This window comes from Eptesicus fuscus, chromosome 8 (genome assembly GCF_027574615.1).
Source record: "Eptesicus fuscus isolate TK198812 chromosome 8, DD_ASM_mEF_20220401, whole genome shotgun sequence".
Lineage (NCBI taxonomy): Eukaryota > Metazoa > Chordata > Mammalia > Chiroptera > Vespertilionidae > Eptesicus > Eptesicus fuscus.
Window position 1 is genome coordinate 82,162,268 of NC_072480.1, and position 19,233 is coordinate 82,181,500.

Genomic DNA, 19,233 nt, shown 5'->3' on the forward strand with positions numbered 1-19,233 from the left:
GATTGCCCCTAACTGCTTCTGCCTGCCAGCCTGATCACCCCCTAACCACGCCCCTTCTAGCCTTATTGATGCCTAACTGCTCCCCTGCCAGCCTGATTGCCCCTAACTTCCCTCCCCTGCAGGCCTGGTCACCCCTAAGTGCCCTCTCCTGCAGGCCTGGTACCCCCCAACTGCTCTCCCCTGCAGGCCTGGGTCCCTCCAACTGCCCTCCCCTGCAGGCTTGATTGCCCCCAACTGCCCTCCCTTGCAGGCCTGGTCCCTCCCAACTGCCCTCCCCTGCTGGCCTGATCTCCCACAACTGCCCTCCCCTGCTGGCCTGATCGCCCATAACTGCCCTCCCTTGCAGACCTGGTCCCTCCCAACTGCCTTTCTCTGCTGGCCATCTTGTGGCAACCATCTTGTGTCCACATGGGGCAGCCATCTTGTGTGTTGGAGTGATGTTCAATTTGCATATTACTCTTTTATTAGATAGGATAGAGGCCTGGTGCATGGGTGGGGGCCAGCTGGTTTGCCATGAAGGGTATCCCAGATCAGGGTGGGGGTTCCCTTGGGGCATGGGCAGCCTGGGCAAGGGGCCTGTGGTGGTTTGCAGGCCGACCACACCCGCCCCGGTGACCCAAGCTGAGGCCCTGGTATCTGGGATTTATTTATCTTCTGTAATTGAAACTTTGTAGCCTTGAGCAGAGGCCAGGGCTGCAGGAGCTTGGCTTCCTCCATTGCTGGGGGCAACTCAAACCTCCTGCTCTCTCCAGCTCCTTGGCTGCTGCCATTTTTGTTGGGATTTATTTATCTTCTATAATTGAAACTTTGTAGCCTTAAGCAGAGGCCAGGGCTGCAGGAGCTTGGCTTCCTCCATTGCCAGGGAAACCCAAGCCTCCTGCTACTCAGTGGCCACAGCCATCTTGGTTGGGTTAATTTGCATACTCGCTCCTGATTGGCTGGTGGGTGTGGCTTGTGGGTGTAGTGGAGGTATGGTCAATTTGCATATTACTCTTTTATTAGATAGGGTCGCCTGTCCTTTTCACTAGAATGTAAGTTCAAATAAGGGTAAAGACTTTTTTGTTCATTACCGTGTAGAACATAGAATAGCCCATGGCACATGGGAAATGACGAATAAATGTTGAATGAATGACTGGATGAATGAAGCATCTGGTTCCACATTCCACCTATCCATAGCATCCTCAACAGATTCTTGTTTTTGCTCAAATATCTTTAGGAACAATAAATCCAACATCACCTATTATTAGATAGCTGCAATTGTTATAAAGATCTCTGTGTGGAAGTATGCTGTGGTCAAAAGTGTCCCAGGCTCTTTCTGATAAGACAAGCCTGAACACTGGGGTACAAGCCCAAGAAAAAGCAATGGGCTGAGAATCCGAGTCTGTCCTAATCTTGCCATTCATTTCTAATGGGATGTTGGAAAATTTATTTCATCTCTCTGACCTCAGCTTTTTCTTCTGAAAAACAAGGTTACAAGGAAGGAGGATGCCATGACCAGCACAAATTCCTGCAGAATGAAGAAACTGAATAGAAGATGGTAATGTAATTTAGCCCACATATTGAATATTAAGATAATCTCACCTAATGTATGCATGTGTGTGTGAGAGTGTGTGTGTGTGCACAAGCACAAGTGCGTAGACATGCCATCTCAAACTAGATTGTTGCTCTGTTGGCCAGGGGTCACATTACCTGTTTCTTTCCTTTTACTCCACAAAACTGTTTAGAGAACCAGTCCAGCTCAAAAGGTTGTTAAGTGACTTAATGTGAGCACAAGAGTAACTGCACATTTATGTAAAGGCTCTCTCTATGGAGCTCTCAGCACTCTGCAGGTAATGGACTTATTTATCCCGAGAGCACCTCTGTGAGGCAGTTACAGGACAGGGGTGACCAGACTCTGTAATAAATAATGTCAAGAACAGCACAAAGCAAAACTAGCTCATAATTCTGAGGCTCTGGAGGAGATGGGATGGGCTCAAAGTCACCCAGAGTTGAGACTAGGATAAGCATTTGTGCTGCAGTGAGGTGACTCATTCTTCCCAGCACTTCTGCTCCCAGGGCCTGACCTCATGTCCCCTGCGCTGGGTCGGGCCTTTCACATGCAGGTCCCAAGGCATATTCCATGGAGTATCAGAAGTGTGATTAACCCATGGCCTGGAAAGCTCTGGAAATACTGTGTTTTACAGAGTTAAACAGGTTTCTTTACTGGGGGACTTTGTAGACACTTTAACAAGTTGCTTTGTTAACTGTTAATTTCCTTGAGGGGTCTTCGGTATACAGTTTTCCTAAGTTTACAGTACTTGTCCATGGAAACTTTCTTCCCCAGAATCTTATTAGATTGATGAAATGCTCAATTATTAATATCTGGCCTCAGAACTTCCATTGTAGAAAGCGGTATCTAGGTTTAAGGTCAGCCAGCTTGGGATGTTGGTGACTTTATAAATATAACTGTCATTGGATGCTGAGACATCAAGAGAGAAAGTTACTCTGCATGAGAAAATGAGATCAATGAACTGAGGAGGAAAGAGAAGAGAAGAAAGAGAACAGGTAAGAGGAAGAAGCCAGGAAGAGGAGGAAGGCTTGGGGTGGGTGAAGTCAAGATTCAGTGAAATTCCAGGTGGTGCGAGAACAAAGGGAATTTTATAAGGATGTCTACTTACTCTTTGAAGTTGTTGGAGGTACAGTGTAAACCCCTCCTCCATGATCTCCTTCTTTCTTTTAACAGGAAAGTCTCTTAGGATAATATATGCTCTGTAGGGTAGTGTGTGTGTGTGTGTGTGTGTGTGTGTGTGTGTGTGTGTGTAGGAATTGATGAAGAGTTTTATTTCATCCCTGACCTTTTTGTGGACAGGAACATCCAGCACTACCTGAAGCAGGTGCCTAGAGGCAGAAATGACTGTGAGAGGTAAACCTTTGGGTGTTCACAAAACTCTCTGGAGAGTTGGGGCACTATGAGGCTTGAGTTGAATTCCCTAAGATCTCAGCTGCACCCCAAGCTGTAATTGGTTGTATTATTGATTAGCTGACTTCTACTCCTGCCCTCTGACATGCTAGGATTCCCATGACTGTCTTCACTTGTATCATAGTAGCCCAGGCATCTGGAGTCATGGAGAACAGACATCTTCAGAGAGCGATTCTATTTCTCTGTAGCAATCTGTTCTCCAGATTAAACACTTAATTCCTTTCACATGTCTCATATGACTAGTTATGAGACTTGTCACCAGCCTGGTCATCCTTGCCTGGACACCCTCCAGGGATAAACCATGCCTCCTGGGGTTTAACACAATAAAGCAACTGCAGTCTGCCCGTCACCAAGTATAGCAGGGTCTTTCCTTTCTGTGCTGTGTTCTGCTTCCACTAAGGAAGTGTAAATTTGATCCAGCATTGTTTTTATTTAGCAGTCACATTGTGTTCTTGGCACCATTAAACTTGTGGTCAACTAAAATCTTTGTCAGGTAATAAATAAGTTTACCCGTTTTGGTTACAGCTGTTTTGATTGTATGGTATTACTGCCACATGGATGAGAACTGCTGTGTTTCATGTCATGTTATATAATGATTATAGTTTATATCGTGTTGTTGTGATGGGGGAGGATGTCTTCAAATGCATGCACATGTGCAAAGGCATTGAGAGCTACCATGTGCCACTAGAAGGAGTGCCTGGGTGTAACGAAGTGATAATTAACAGCGTCAGTCACAAACAACTTTTTTCTTCTCTTCCTGTTGTACGCAGCTTGTTTGTCAAAGTGCGCTGATGTGCTAGTGATAGGCACTATGTAAACACAAAGGTAAACAGAGAGAAAGCCTGGCAGACGGTGATTGTAGAGTGGGGACCGAGACCCAGTCGCAAACATCCTTAGCAGTACTGACAGCCACAATACAGAGGCACAGTTCACCTTAAACAGCTTTTAAATGTTTCTGGGGTAGGGGAGGGAATGAAAAAAGGAGGTTGTTGATGTCTTCAATTATACCAGCTAATTTCTCTCTTATCAGGGCCATGTCACTGTCGCCTGGTGGAGGTGGTCCTGGAGGGGCCAAAAGCCCCCTGTGAGCCGTTTGTCCTTAGCCTGTGGCCTTGCTAAGGAGTTTGAACTTTATCTGATAAATGGCAAAGAGCCACTGATGTCTCAGACAGAAAAATGACATGGTTAAATTTTAATTTTCCATTGATGATATAGTATATGCTAGTATTGTCCAGGGTACTGTTTGTTATTATTGTTGTTTGTTTATCTTCACCCAGTAATATTTTTCCCATTGTTTTTTTAGAGAGAGAATGGAAGTGAGAGAAGAGGGGAGAGAGAGAGAGAGAGAGAGAGAGAGAGAGAGAGAGACGAGAAGCGTATAGTTTGGCTGACACCTGCACATGCCCTGACTGGGTCGGGGATCAAACCTGCAACCCAGGTATGTGCTCTTGATTGGGAATCAAACTGGGCCTGGCCCATGCTCTTACCACTGAGCAGCACCAACCAAGGCCTCTTAGGTACAGTTTTAAGGTTATTGCAAACAATCCTCACAATAACCTTAAAGGTAGGTGTTTTTATTTTCCCCATTTTACAAGTGAGGAAACAGATTTAGAGCTTAAATGTGTTGTCCATGGCCACACAGATAAGATGGCAGAGCCAGGATTGAAAGCCAGGTGGTCTTATCCAGTGCACTCTACTCTACTCCAAGGACACCAATGAGATGTTCCAGGCAGCAAGTGTGGAAGTTTGGAGAACCATCTGAAGGCTCTCTCTCTCTCTCTCTCTCTCTCTCTCTCTCTCTCTCTCTCTCTCTCTCTCTCTCTCCTGGTGGGAGATACTGAGGTCCTTAACTAGCAGTAGAGAAAGGGCTATGTTCCAGAAATGTTCAAGAGAAATCCATCAGGTGTTGGTGACTGCCACGGGAGAGAGAGGAATCAATGTTGGGCTAGTCCAGTGGTTGGCAAACTGCGGTTCGCGAGCCACATGCGGCTCGCGAGCCGCAGTTTGCCACTCTATTGACTAATGAGTTTGCTGACCACTGGGCTAGTCTAGGGTTGGCAAACATTTTCTGTAAAGGCCCAGATAGTAACTATTTTAGGCTTCAAGGGTCATATAGTCTCTAATTGCAACTACTCAACTGCCTGTGCAGAATTTTTTGAAGAGTGATTGTCTATAGGTAACATGTAAACAAATGAGCACGATTGTGTTCCAATAAAACTTTATTAATGAGCACTGAAATTAGAATTCCATAGAATTTTCATGTCACAAAACATTTATTCTTCTTTTTATTTTTTCAATCATATAAAAATGCAAAAACCATTCTTAGCTCCAAGGCTGTATAGAAATAGGCAGTGAGCCAGATCTGGGCTGTGGGTCAGAGTTTGCTGACCTCTGAGTTAGTTCCCTGGAGGGGGAGGTGAGTGGTGGGAAGGAAGATAATCAGGACCATCTAAGCAGTGGACATCAGCCTGTCCATGAGTCAGGGGCCTCTGCCCTGTGTCCTCTAGCCAGGTGCACTGTGATGGAGTAATTCCAAACCAACATGCTATGCTCGACCCCTTTGGACCTGAGTTGCTGCTAATAGCAGAAGGTTTGCAAAGACAGCGTTAACTAACAGTGGCTTCACTCTTTCCAGCTCCTGCTTCCCACCCAGGCCTGGTGGTAATGAAAACACGTTTACATAAACACAGAGGTCATGGTCACACAGCCGCCCTCATGGTAAAGCGTTTCTGAATACTAATAGTTCTCATTTAATGCAAAATCCAGGTTGTACAGGAGAGCTTAAGGTGACCCAAAATACTGCTCTCAATTGCGCAACTTTATAAATAAAAAAATCATTCTGCAGGTGAAATTACTCCAGTGTTCTTCATCCATGTTGGAGACAGGGAAACAAAAGCCTGAAACCGTATCTGAACAAGAATCTATGGCACCAATGGTGTGTCATTGGTTAACTGTTAAATTCTCAAGAAAAATCTTGCCCCCCGCCCGCTCCCCTGCAGGCCACTCCACATCCCCGGTCTAGGAAAACTCATGGTGTCCGTATGAGGGGTACTGCTTGGACGATAGTTTGTGACTGCCATTTTTGAGTACTAATTACATGTCAGGTACTTGGGCAGTCCCTGTAAGTGCACAGTGGTAGGTGGTTTGTCAATGCTGAACATAGGGGTCTTAGAGAGTATCTTATCCAAGTGTTTTTAAACATTGATATATTTTTTATCAGTGTAATTTCATACATAAAATCACCTTTCCATAGAACCTCAGACTACAACCTATAAAAGATGGGGCACAGTGGCCTCCCTCTCACACGTAGGCCCTGAGGCATGTAGGGTTTCATATCATGAAGATGATCTTCATTTTATAAAGTAGGAAAATGAGGCTCAGAGAGGTTAAATGACTTTCTCAGGAGCACACAGCTCTGGCTAAGAGTTACTCCCCAAGTCAGTCTCAGTTCGCTCCATAAGGCTGTCTTGCATCAGAATTTTGTGGAGATTGCTCCAACTAGGAGCATAGACACTCTCATGTCAGTGGGTAGCCCTTGACCTCCAAAGGGGGAGCATGGTGACATGGAGTTAGCCCTGGATTCCATGGCGGCAACTGGGGTTTGAGTCCCAGCTGCCACTATCAGCTATGCGACCTCAAAACAAGTAACTTCCCACTCCTAGCCCTGGCTTTCTCATGTGCAAAATGTGCAAAACTGGAGTAATAATCAGATTTGTTATGAGAATCTAGCAAAATTAGTGAAAGCGTTGTGTAGAGGGCTACATCTAAGAGTGTGACTCTGGCTGTTCTAGGTAGCCTCGGTGGCCGCCCTGCAAGGCGCACAGCCTGCACTTGTGCAAAATGGAACCGTGTGGGATTTTTAACCAGCCTGAGAGCATGCTCAGCAACCAAGGATAAGCTTTTGGGGGTTGGCAAAAAAAGAAAAAAAAAAGAAAAGAAAATACAGCTGCATTTCAATCCTTGCCCTGTGCCCATCTTTCTAGCTCCAGCCGCGTCTCCCATCTGCCATCCATCCAGGAGAGTGGGAAGGAGAAAAGGTCTTTTCTTTACCCTCTGGTTCCTTGGCAGTATTCAAGAGTGATGGGCTTTTGCTCCCCCAAGAAAGAAACATTATCCTGAGCCTTCAAGGGTGAGGATTCCTGCATCTAACAGGACTGAGTGATGCCTTTTCTCTCTCTCTCAGACTGGAATTTAAGAGGACCCCAGAGCAGCCGAGTTTATTAGGGCCCATAAGAACCGTACTATAACCAGGACACCCGCAGCCATAAACCTCTACCTTGAAGTCTGCAACAAATCCTGAGATGGTGAACTAGGACGCGCTCTTGTCTCTGTCAGCAGAAAAAAATAAAATAAAATAAAGGCAGGAGTGCAAACACAAGCAGAAAAAGAGAGCTAAGAAGGGAAGGCAGGCAGAATGAGAGAAGTGGCAACAGTGATGCTGTTAATGATGGTCAAAATAATAATCATGACATGGGAAAGCAGGTGGTGTGTCGCAACCTCCCCAGACAAGCCTGGCAAAATCACCTTCGTAATAAGATGGGGCCTGGCTCAGGAGAGGAGTAGTGAAGGGGCAATGAGAGGGGAAGAGGCACATACGTGCACACACACATGCACATGCACACAGTGCACTCACACACATGCCACAAAGTACAAACATACACGCACACACATGTCTACAAGTACAAGCACACAAGCACACAGTGCACTCACACACATGCACACAAGTACAAATGCACATAAACACAGCCAAACAGAGGGGAGAATAAGAATCTGCTTGGAGGAAAGCAAAACCCAAGTAAACAATAGAAGAGACAACTGAGGGCCTTCTGAGCCACTCCCACCAATGAAAGAACCACCTGGAGCAAGCTCTGTGGTGAAGGAGTGAGTATTTTCTCCTCTATCCTTCCTGCTCCTCAGATGGCTGACCTGACTTTCCTCTGAATGCCTTGAGTTACTTTCATCTGCACAGAGGCCATGGCCTTGCCCTTGGTAGAAAAAAAGCAGAACAAATTATAACGCATTTGTCCAGTGTGGCCATGCACCCTCAGCAGCAGCAGTCCTGCTGGGGCAGAGCTGGGAAGCAGAGCTCACAGGACCAGCACCCTTTCCTATTGGGACAGAGGACATTTCCATAACCGGCATGAGACAAACACACACACAGCTGGCCCCTCCATGTGGCCGCCTGCTTCAGCCTGAATCCCACTTCAGTGCATGGCAAACCCTGTTAGTTGCTGACACAAAGCCCAGCTCTCTCTTCTTCATTATAAAAAGAACCTCATTTTGTTTTTTTTGAGGTTAACAACATGTCCACTTCATCTCCCAGCCTCTTTGGCAGCTATTTGAGACAATGTTGGTTAATGAGAGAAATACCTAGATATGTTGAGGCGGGGCTCGGGGAAAACTTGAGCTTTCCTGATAACAGGGATAACAAAAGACAGAGTCATCCTTTCTCCTGTTTTTTCCTTGAACATGGTGATGATATCTGGAGCTGCAGTAGCCGTCTTGTGATCATGAGTCAATGAAGGCAAAAGCCAACGCCCTGAAGACTATAAGGCAGACATTCAGAAAGCTGGTCCAGCACCTCCCGCTTCTGAACTTCTGTTATGTGAGAAAAATAAACACTTCCTTGTTTAAGTCCTGTGAGTTGGGTTTTGTACTTGCGGCCAAACTCAATCATAGCTGGTACATTCAGGTAGAAAGGATTTGGCACTTTTTTGTGTTTCTTTTTTAACTTCTAACCTTCCTGCTGCCCCTTTCTAGCTTGTGAGGCCTTGTTGCCCAAGTATTAAATAACCCTAACATTCCTGATGGTGTGACACCGAGATGCTTGGGTTGGGTTAGGCTGGGACAGAGAAAGAAGCGTTGGGGCCCAGGCTGACTCTGAGCTCTGCAGCTCTGTCCTGGCCCATCTGGGTGCCAGGAGCCCTCTCCTCCATCCTTGGCCCTGCTTCCCACTCCCCAGCATCCCAGCTCTCTCTGATCTATGCTTTGTGCTTGCTTCTTTGATGCCATCTCTGCTCTAGAATGAGTTAACTTTTTTATTGATTTATTTTTCTTTTTTGCTAGTGTGTAGGGAGGAAGAAGAGGGAAAATAAATTATACATCTCCCAAGATACGATCTGTAGTTAATTCTTAATTAGGACTGACAGATGCTTCCCCCCATAATCCTATTCCCAACATGTTCTGTTTGCTTTGTTTGGTGCTGGAAGATATATTGTGACACAGTAATGACCTTTCTAAGCTTGTCCTGGAAGTGTTATTGGCATTCTAATGATTTATTGCATGTTCCAGTTGATTACAGGGCCATTTGTCAACATTTTATTTCTCTCTCCATAAACCTGTCTCCTGCGTCACAGACCTTCACTGGCATGAAATTTAAACAAATACAGTATATAGCTCTTACTCAACTTCTGTTTTCAGTTGGAGCCTCGAGAGCAAACCCATTCTGGCCAAGAGAGGGCTTTTTATGACCGATGTTGTCTCTGCTTTCTCAGGGCAGGAGCAGGTCTCTGTGTGCGAGGCTGGGGATGATTTCTTGTCTATTGATTTGCAATTCCTTGTGTTGGGAATTTACTTTAAAGCCTAGTCGCTCAGTCCAGTTTCCTAATTACTGACGCGGAATCTGTCCCTGGGTTTCCAAGCAGTCACTTTATACCTGTGGGCGTGCAAGGAAATGCTTGGCTGGAAAAGGAGGTGTTGGCCTGTCTTAACCAGTCAGTTCGGCAGATTTACCACTTAACACCTTATAACCACAGACTCACCGCACTGGTGACAGGACTGAGCAAGCCCGGGGGACATTCATGGAGAATATGAGTCATGCCATCACCACACAAAAGCCTGGCAGTTCCTAATTCACTGGGTGACCTTGGGCCCATCCCATCTCCTCCAGGGCCTCAGAGTTATGGGCTAGTTTTGCTTCGTGCTGTTCTTGACATTATTTATTACAGAGTCTGGTCACCCCTGTCCTGTAACTGCCTCACGGAGGTGCTCTCAGGATAAATAAGTCCATTACCTGCAGAGTGCTGAGAGCTCCGTAGAGAGAGCCTTTACATAAATGCGCAGTTACTCTTGTGCTTGGATTGTCAGTCATCAACCTTTTGAGCTGGACCAGCAGACAACGTGTGGTCAGGTGAAAGGAATGGAAGATGCTGCTCCCTTTTGAGTGGAGTTTGAGAGGCAGGAGTATTCACCTGGATGTTCTCACACCCACGCACATGCACACACTCATACAGATCCTTAATGGAGAGCCCTTTTTGCAGCTAAGGATTCAGCCTGCACAGTGTTAGGGCTTAACTTCCATCAGATTCTGGCCTCTCTAAGAGACTTTTATCCTGGCCCACAGTATTGCTTCTCTTAAGTGACATGGTGAATCCAGAAGGCTGTGCTCCTGTGTATGGTAAATACCCCCACATGTGCTTTCCACAGGCATCTCAAAATCACCACGTTGATAACTAAATTTGTAATTAGTTTGCATGTTTTAGCTCCCTGAAAGCTGCTTTCTCTTGAATTATATTTCTCATGGAATGGCATGAACATCTGCCCGGTGGCCCCATTGGAAACCTGAGAAGCATCCTTGCCTGCCTCCTTTCCCGTATCTTCCTCAAGTGCTGTTGGAGTGTGCCCTATATGCTTGCTGGATCCAACCCTTCCCCACCATCACATCTGTTCTCAGGCCCTCATCATCTCTCTCCAGGACCATGACAGTAGGCTCCTCATCAGTTAGGGATAGTGGTTGCAGCAACAGATACCCAATCTTGCTGTCACATAGCTGGGAAGGATATCTGCTAACACAACACTGGTGGGAAGCTAGAGGATCAGGACTAGAGAACAGCTAGGAGTCAAGAGATGTCTGGAGACCAGGCAGCTGGATCCCCAATCAAGCTCACTGTTCCAGTTCTGTGTAGCAAACTACCTAAAGCTTCGTGACTTAAATGACAACATTCACTTTGCTTGCGAATCTGCAATTTGGGCACAACTTAGAGGGGACAGCTTGTCTCTACTTTACCTGGCATCAGCGGGGATCGCTCAAAGGCTGGGGCCTGGGATCATCTGAAGGCTCCCTCCCTCACATGTCTGGTGGCTGATGCTGGCTGTCAGCTGGAACCTTCGCTGGGCTGCAGGCTGGGACACTTAACGCGTGACTCCTCCATGTGGTCTGGGCTTCCTTGCAGCGTGGTGGCTGGGCTCCAAGGGCAAGCTTCTCGAGAGAGAATGAGCCAGATGGAAGCCATCTCACTTTCTATGACATCGTCTCTGAAGTCTTGCACCATTTCTTTCACTGCTTCTATTCTGGAGAGGGAATAGACTTTACCCCCTTATGGGGAGGCTCGCGATCTGGAAGAGCATGTGGGATTGCAAATATTGCTGTGGCCATTTTCAGAAAATACAATCTGCCACAGTCTGTGAAAAGTCTGTTGTTTAGTTATCCTCTCAAAACGCAAAGTTCCTAGAAGGGAGCGTCAGACTGGCTGTGCCTATCACCAACCTGCTCCTGGAAAGGCCAGTGTGGTGGGATGGAGCCTGTTGTCCCTTTGGTGATAGAAGAGGGAATTGTCTTCTTCCAAGGCTACACAAAATAGTGGGAAATTTCTCCCCAAAGGGATAACAAAGGAATGTGAAGACAAGTAGTGAATGCTAGACAACCAAAAAAAAAAAAAAAAATGACAAATACCTTTTACAGCTGACTACAGAGTCACCTTTCCACCTTCATTCAGGTCATTATGACCTCAATGCCATCATGATCATGTGACACTCCTGCCTGAAATCCTCTGATGGCTCCTGCAAGTGCAGAATCAGCTCCAAACTCCATAGCCCGGCATATGAGACATATGGACCCGGCTTGGCCTGTCTTTCCAGGTTTCCTCTGGCCACACCCACAGCCCCTAGCCCACATATAGCCTTGACTTCTCTGTGTTGCTTTCTGGGTCTTCCTCACATTTGCTATACTTTCCATCTGCTCTGAGTTATTGTGCTTGCAAACCTGCAGGTCCTTCTGCATCAATAATCCTTCTCCACCCTCATGTAGCAGGTATGTTTTCATTCATTTATATGTATCTGTGTCAAGGGTCACCATTGAGAAGACTCTGGGTTACTCCCCTGCTAGCCCAGGCTGAGTTGTGGTCCCCTTCTGTGTTCCCGTCAGACCCCCCCCCCCCCCCCCAGTTCTACTGCTGTTCTAACCTTTGCATTTCTGATCAGTTTCCTCAGTTAGATGTTGGGACCCTTGAGGGCAGGGACTGTATTTTGGTTGTTGCTGGTCACATGTGGTTGTCCAGTAAATGCCAACCACATGGTGATAATGTTGAAAGTGGGGAGGGGGGTGGGGTTGATTTCATTTTCTAGGTTGACTGTCTAAGGCTCAGTGTCATGGTGGGAGGACACTTTTGCAGCTGAGTGTTGGAAAGCCAGGTGAGAACTATTCCCCACCAATGGCACTATGGGCCGTGCATAGTAGGACTGGAGGGGAAATCAGCTCAACCCACATTGCAGGGCCACAAGGACATTGATGCTGAGGGCTTATAGGTTAATCACAATTTGGGCCTGAGTGGGACAGGGAGTTATAGATGACACAACAGAATCATTGACCAAACTTGTTCTTTGGTTCAATATCCCAATAGAAATGAACATTTGATAATTGCACAGAGAAGCAAATCCATGTCACTGGGAAGGAAAATTGTTTATTTTTCCATATGTTTTTCTAATACGATTCCTCTTTCCCTATAAATGAACAAAATGTGAAGACAAGCAAGAGAGGTGAAAATGATATGAAGAACAGAGATGAGGATAGTGAGTGAAGAGCAGAGAAGCAACTTTGTGCCTTTCCTACACAGACCAAGATGAGATTAGAGCTGGGCAGCATCTGTGGGGGAGACACAGAGGGGCGAGATTAGCAGGGTTTTTACTCAACCATCACTGCTACCCCAGTGTGAGGGTCATACCACACTGGTCACACCATAACCACTTGAGGACCAGCCCCAACTCTGTGGGGTGGCAGCAAATTCTGTGCAAGGGGCAAGCATGAGCTCTAGCCCTTGGCTGAAGTGGACAGATGGGGTGAGGAGAGGGGCCTCCCTGGGAGACTTGGAGGCTGAGGAGCTCCCAACCCCAGTGTGAGCTGTGTATAACGTATGGCTTAATTTCCTCTCAAATTAGACACTTGATAAAAAAAGTTATTATATCTGTCAACTTGCCAGGGCATTTTATGGGCGTGATAAACTAAGAACCACTGCTTTACAAACCTTGATGGGATGTTTCAGTACCTGGAAAACAATTTTATGGCCGCCCAGGCTACTAACAAATTGCAAATACTGATTAAGCCATAAAGTTACAACAACATTAAAATATAATGAGAGGTTATTGCACACGGGAAGGCTCTTAAGCTACAGCCACAGCTGCACGCAGCCAGGGAGTTAGACTTCTGCTGTCTCTGGCAGAAGGAGGTGTTTCAGGCCTCATTGGGCCCTTCAGGGCCAGGCTGAGCCTCAAGGGATCCTGTGTGATATTTCCTCCAGGGCAGAGCTGAGCACAGGGAGAAAGCTGTCTTCACGGAAGGCTGGGAGGCATTGGTTTGAACGTTGTACTTCTTGGGAGCCCAGGACATAAGATTGGGCAGAGAAGGAGAGCTCTGTGTCTGTTCTACACACCTTGGTACACATAGGAAACCCTTCTGGGAAGTAAGAATTTCCTCCTTGACCCTTTGTTCTTGATCCTGATAGAGAGTCTACTCGTCACGCACGTGGAATTCCCTGCTCTGTGCATTGGGCAAATGAAATGGTCGATGTGCACCATTCACCAAGGGAAGGTGCCGTGCAGTGCCCCAGGTCAATAAGTCCCAGCTGCTGCCTTTAAAGAGCTGGAGCCTAGGCCTTGATTGAGGGGGTGGTGCGTATGCACGAGAGGATAAAAATGCCAAGTAGAATTTACTAAGAGTTGGCCAAGTCATTGCATGGAAGGTTACTGCAGGGGAAGAAGAGAAGTTGGCGCACTCTCTCTAGTTGTCTTATCCTCTCCATACTTCAGTCAAGCTGAGATTTTCTTGTACTCAGTTTGTCACCCAGGGAAACAACAATTATTGTCTGGGTCACTGGTCCATACCTGCAGCTAAAGGAGAATGTCAATCAAAGCCTAGGCCTCCCGGGTCCCAGAATGGGTCTGCTTGCCTCTCTCAGTCCTGGAGTGCCTTGCATTGCCCAGAATGCCTCAATTTCCTTCTTCATTCTTCCTTCCAGGGCTGACGTCATTTGTGTGGCTCCTTTAATCTTAGTACTTTAGCTCTGGTATCACCACAGAGGCTGGCAGCTTCTCAACATGACAGGCTTCATAATGGCACTTAGTTGACCTGCATTTTACCCAGGGAAGACACGGATGTGTATGGTTATCTGTGTCGCCCAGGGTTGGGAGGTGGAATGAAATACTTTTAGGGAATTCCTGTATGAGTGAGTAACAGCAGCAGCTGCTTAGTGTGGAGGTCAGAGAGGGGACTCTGGAGTTAGAGGAATGGAGTATGAATCCTGGCACAGGACTTATCAGGTGCATGGCCAGGAACAGGTTATGTAGCATCTTTATGCTTTCGTTTTCTATTTTACCTATATATATATGTATCAGATTATATTTATATTATATTTATTATTTATGTATTTATGTATTTTTTATTTTATATTTCTCCCCATTTAAATTGCCTACTTATGGAGTTGTTGGATTAAATGAGTGAACATATGCAAAGCCCTTAAAATCAGGCCTGGCACACAGTAAACACTCAATTAATGCTGTTATTGCCATTTATTGAGCATCTGCTACCTATTAGACTCTCTGTACATCATATGAATTATCTCTTTAATATTCATAAAAAACATCAAAATAAATATTATCAGCTCCATTTTATAAATGCAGAAACTGGGTGAGGCTCAGGAAAGAAAAGTCACTTGGTTACAGCTGGTAGAGGCAGAGTTTGAATTCAAAACTGGGTTCTGCCCTAGCTGGTTTGGCTCAGTGGATAGAGCATCAGCCTGCATATTGAAGGGTCCCAGGTTCGATTTCAGTCAAGGGCACATGCCCAAGTTGCGGACTCGATCCCCAGTGTGGAACTTGCAAGGAGGCAGCCAGTCAATGATTCTCTCTCCTCATTAATGTTTCTCTCTCTCTCTCCCTTCCTCTCTGAAATCAATAAAAATGTATTTAAAAAATAAAACGAAATAAAAAACAACAACTAGGTTCTGATTTTAAAGTCCATGCTCAAGAGGCAATAATTAAGACCGTCTTCTGGGACCTTTGGGGAACTGAGCCTGGGGGAGACACCCAGGAGTGGGAAGAAGCCTCTCTTCTTATCCTCTCACTCATCCTGTACAACAGGGCACCTGTCCACAGGACTCAAATGTGGGCTCTGTTGACTCCCAGTTCCAGGAGCAGCTCCAGCTCCTGGCAGCCTTGGGCATGGTATGGTCAAAGCCATCTGGTGTGTCACCTTATGAGACACTGCTCACCTGCCTTAGCATAGCTCCTCAGGCCCTTTACAATAAACAGTGGCTCTCTTAGTGTAGTATGCAGTTAGACAGGCATGGGAAATGTAGGAATGATAGACTAGGCCAAGTACTGAACGTCATCAGGGTCGAAAGCACTGGGTACCTAGCAACGGGCAAAACTAGAGTGGCACCTTGCACTCAGGGTGACCTTTCCTCCTCTAGCATATGATTTAGACCCCATGACCTTTCATATCACTGATCATGTGGTTTGGACCCTTCCCGTGACCTTTCCTCCCCTAGCATATTGCTAGTCATGTGATAGACCATCTTAGAAGAGGAATAGCCTCATATGACTCCCATACAAACCTTTCATGATCACTCTCTTAAACATTAAGCACTAGAGATAACATCTAGGTCTCAGTTGTTTTTCAGCCCCAGGCCCAGAAAAGCAGCAAGGCCAAGAGGGGCAATGCCATGGCTGACATTAAGACTAGCTGTAATGACTAATGGCACTGACAAATCAGTGGAGACCTCAACCCTGAAAGGACACACCTGGAAAGCTGATGAATATTCTGTTGAGATCCTCCCCTGAAATATCCAGAAAAAAAGCCCTTAAGAAAAAGGATCTCTCTCTCCCTCTCTCTCTCTCTCTCTCTTTCTCTCCCCCCCTCTTTTTCTCATCTCTCTCAACTCATCTCTCTCTTATCTCTCTTTCATCTCTCTTGCATGCCCTTGTCTTTACTCTCCCCTTCTTCCTTCAAGGCATGTACCTTTGTTTTCTTTCTCCTGAGCTCCAAGGACCCTTCTTTTGCCCCTGTAACTTGTTTCCTGAGCCCACACAGCCAAGCTGGCTCACTTCTTCTACAGCTCACTTCTTCAACCTCTGTGACTTTCTAAATAAACTTTGCTTATACTTGAGTCTTGGCTCTGAATTCTTTCTTAGCCAAAACTCAATGATCGAGGTCTAATATCTGGTGCTGTTTTGCCATTAACATTACAAAGGGGCTTAGAATGGAAGCATCCTGAGGAGATGACATGTGTTCCATCCTCTTGACTGTATATGTATGAGGAGATGGACAGATTTAAAGGATAATCACAAACTTGGAGGATAATGCCACTTATGGAATAAACACATATTTTGCTTTTAGGGTGTGGTGTGGTGAGTATGCCATACATAGAGCAATAGTACTCAGAGACTCCTTTTCCCCCTCATTCCTACTCTTTAATAATTTAATGGTTAGTAACTACCTAGAAATAACATCACTATTCTAGGCACTGGGGATCAGTAGTTGACTAAGAGAGGGTATGTGCTCCCAAGGATGTTCAGAGTAATGGGCTATTGTAATGACAATACCTGTGCAGTGTGTCAAATACTCCAACAAAAGGGAGACAGAGAACCAGGGACAGTAGGGGAAAAGATGACCCTTGGTCACCTTGGGAAAGTTCTAATTCTTTCCTCTTAAGAATATGATCCTTGGGTATAGGCTATGAAAATATTCATGATAATAACATATTTGTGTAGCACATTACAAAAGGGCACAGTGACCCCTTAAGGCAGCTATCCTTCTCAGTACCCTGTGATAAACTAAGAAACTATGATGCAGAGAGGTGATGCAATTTGCCCCGAGTTACTGGCTCACCATCGGTTCCCAGCCCAGTAGAAAGTGGCTCCCATCTAAGCCGGGGCTTTTGCATCATTTGAGTTGTTATTTATTGGTAGATTGCCAGCACCCAGAAGAGTACCCAGTACATAGTGGTCATTGGATTGATGAGTAAATAAAACACAGATTCTTTTTGGTTCCAACACCTATGTGCTTTTCTCCATATCACCAGCTCCTGGTTAATTACCTTGACCTAGAGCTTCTATGGGAGAGAACGTTACACATGGCAGTTACTTCTTCCTTTATGAGGCACACGGTTTTAGTGACTACAGTTTGTACAAAACACCTGGAACCTCTCTAAGGTTTGTGGGGACCAGAAACATTGGGGGGGGGGTGAGGGTGTGCATAATATGGAGGTGGGAGAGGGTTAGCATAAGAAGGTCTTTGGCACAGTGGCTGGCCAAGCTGGGAGCAATCATCTAGTCATTTCAGCTCATCAGGCAGGGCCCCTGTTGTGGCCCAGTTGGAATCAGACACAAATGAAGTAGCCTTCTGCGTGCCAACAAGAGTGGAAATAAGATGTGTCAGCAAGACAAAACCTCTCCTTGAGGCTCCTCCGCGGTATCTAATAGAGGTGAAGTCAAGAGGCTGTGGGGGCGGGGGCGAAGGGGGGGGAAGGGAAGCGGGCAGCGCAGAGCCTGTGGTTAAGAAAAAGGGAATGTTATGCGGACACACTAGGCCAGAATGGAAAATGTCACCTTTCTCAATTCCTTTGAAATAGTTATCTGTGGTATGCTTTCTGATATCGCGGCCCTGTTCTTCGCTGGGTCATTCCTCCTCCTGAGCACCTTGGGAGAGGAGAGAGGTGGGATAATAGAGGAGAGGCTGGAAAGGAGCATCGTTCTTTGTGGCTGCCAGATTCTAGAACCTCGGTTGTGCCTCTGCATCCAGTCACAGGGTTCTGACTCTCAGTGAGTGCTGCCCTCACACTTGTCCTCATCCTCCCAGCCACCATACATAAAGGTCAACATAGCTTCACTTCCTCTGGCAGGAGTGGAGCTGGTACATGCTTGGTCTGCCCCAGGGGTGTCTGCTAGTCAGCCATGGCTAAGTGCCCACTGTGAGATGACTACTAGCTGTTTTTAGGTCTTTTATCACTTTCTGGAGCACCAGCCAGCGTGTGGGTGTCTTCGTGTTGATGCATCTTTCCGAGGGGACCAAACTTTGGGAAGTGCAGGGGACTATATGTTGGAGGCACTATAAATAGTAGTAATAACAGGATAGACTGGTGACTGCATCACTTAGAAGCACATCTGAGCAGCAAATGTCCTGCAGGCTTGTCCGTGAAGAGTGTGGGCTCACTGCTTCTTCTTGGCTTTAGCCCACACTGTACCTGCAGTGTGTCCTGGGAGCCAGGACATCCATCTCCACAGGCCTCCAGATATTATCTAGGAGTGCAAGACTGTATAGACCCTGGGTCCCCTGCAAGGCGAGAGCTCCCACACTTCCCCTGTGGACTGGTATAGGGATTCTGGTAACAGAACACTGAGAGCAACAGTAACACCATCCACGGAAGCACCTGCGATGCCCAGGACTCCAGCAGTCATTTTACAGACAAACTCTCTCACCTAAAACCCTCAAGCCTATGAGATAAAGACAGAACTTGCCATGAATATAAATAAGGACATAGAAGATATAGATAACATAATCATCAAGTTTGAGTTCCCATTTATATATGGAGTCATGTTCCTCACAAAACCAAATTATTTATTCTTTCTAAAGGGCAGTGAAACAGCTACAAAAACTGAACTTTTACAGTAATAACTTCCTCAGAAAGTCTATTGGCCACATTCTCTGACCACAGTGCATCAATGTAGCAAAATTTGAATTGCTAATAGAATAATACTTGTTGAACACTTAAAAAAGTTGAGATTAAAAAAACCTCTAGCCCTCACCAGTTTGGCTCAGTGGATAGAGCATTGGCCTGCGGAACAAAGGGTCCCAGGTTTGATTCCGGTCAAGGACATGTACCTTGGTTCAGGCTCCTCCCTGGCCTGAGCCCTGTTCAGGGCTCATGCTGGAGGCAAGAAATCAATGTGTTTCTCTCATATCAATGTTTCTCTCTGTCTTTCCCTCTCTCTTCTACTTTCCCTAAAAATCAATGGGAAAATGTCCTTGGGTAAGGATTAACAAAAAATAAACAAACAAAAAATAC

General features: G+C 46.0%; 1 long non-coding RNA gene across 1 annotated transcript; it reads right to left on the minus strand.

Annotated features, from left to right (window-relative positions):
* Positions 1-12,616: 12,616 nt before the first annotated feature.
* LOC114233272 (uncharacterized) lies at positions 12,617-17,896 on the minus strand. The gene is made up of 3 exons (XR_003619420.2): positions 17,777-17,896; positions 14,054-14,297; positions 12,617-12,818 (listed from the first exon to the last, which is right to left on the minus strand). It is a non-coding gene; the product is annotated as an uncharacterized LOC114233272 (long non-coding RNA).
* Between the last annotated feature and the right edge of the window lie 1,337 nt (positions 17,897-19,233).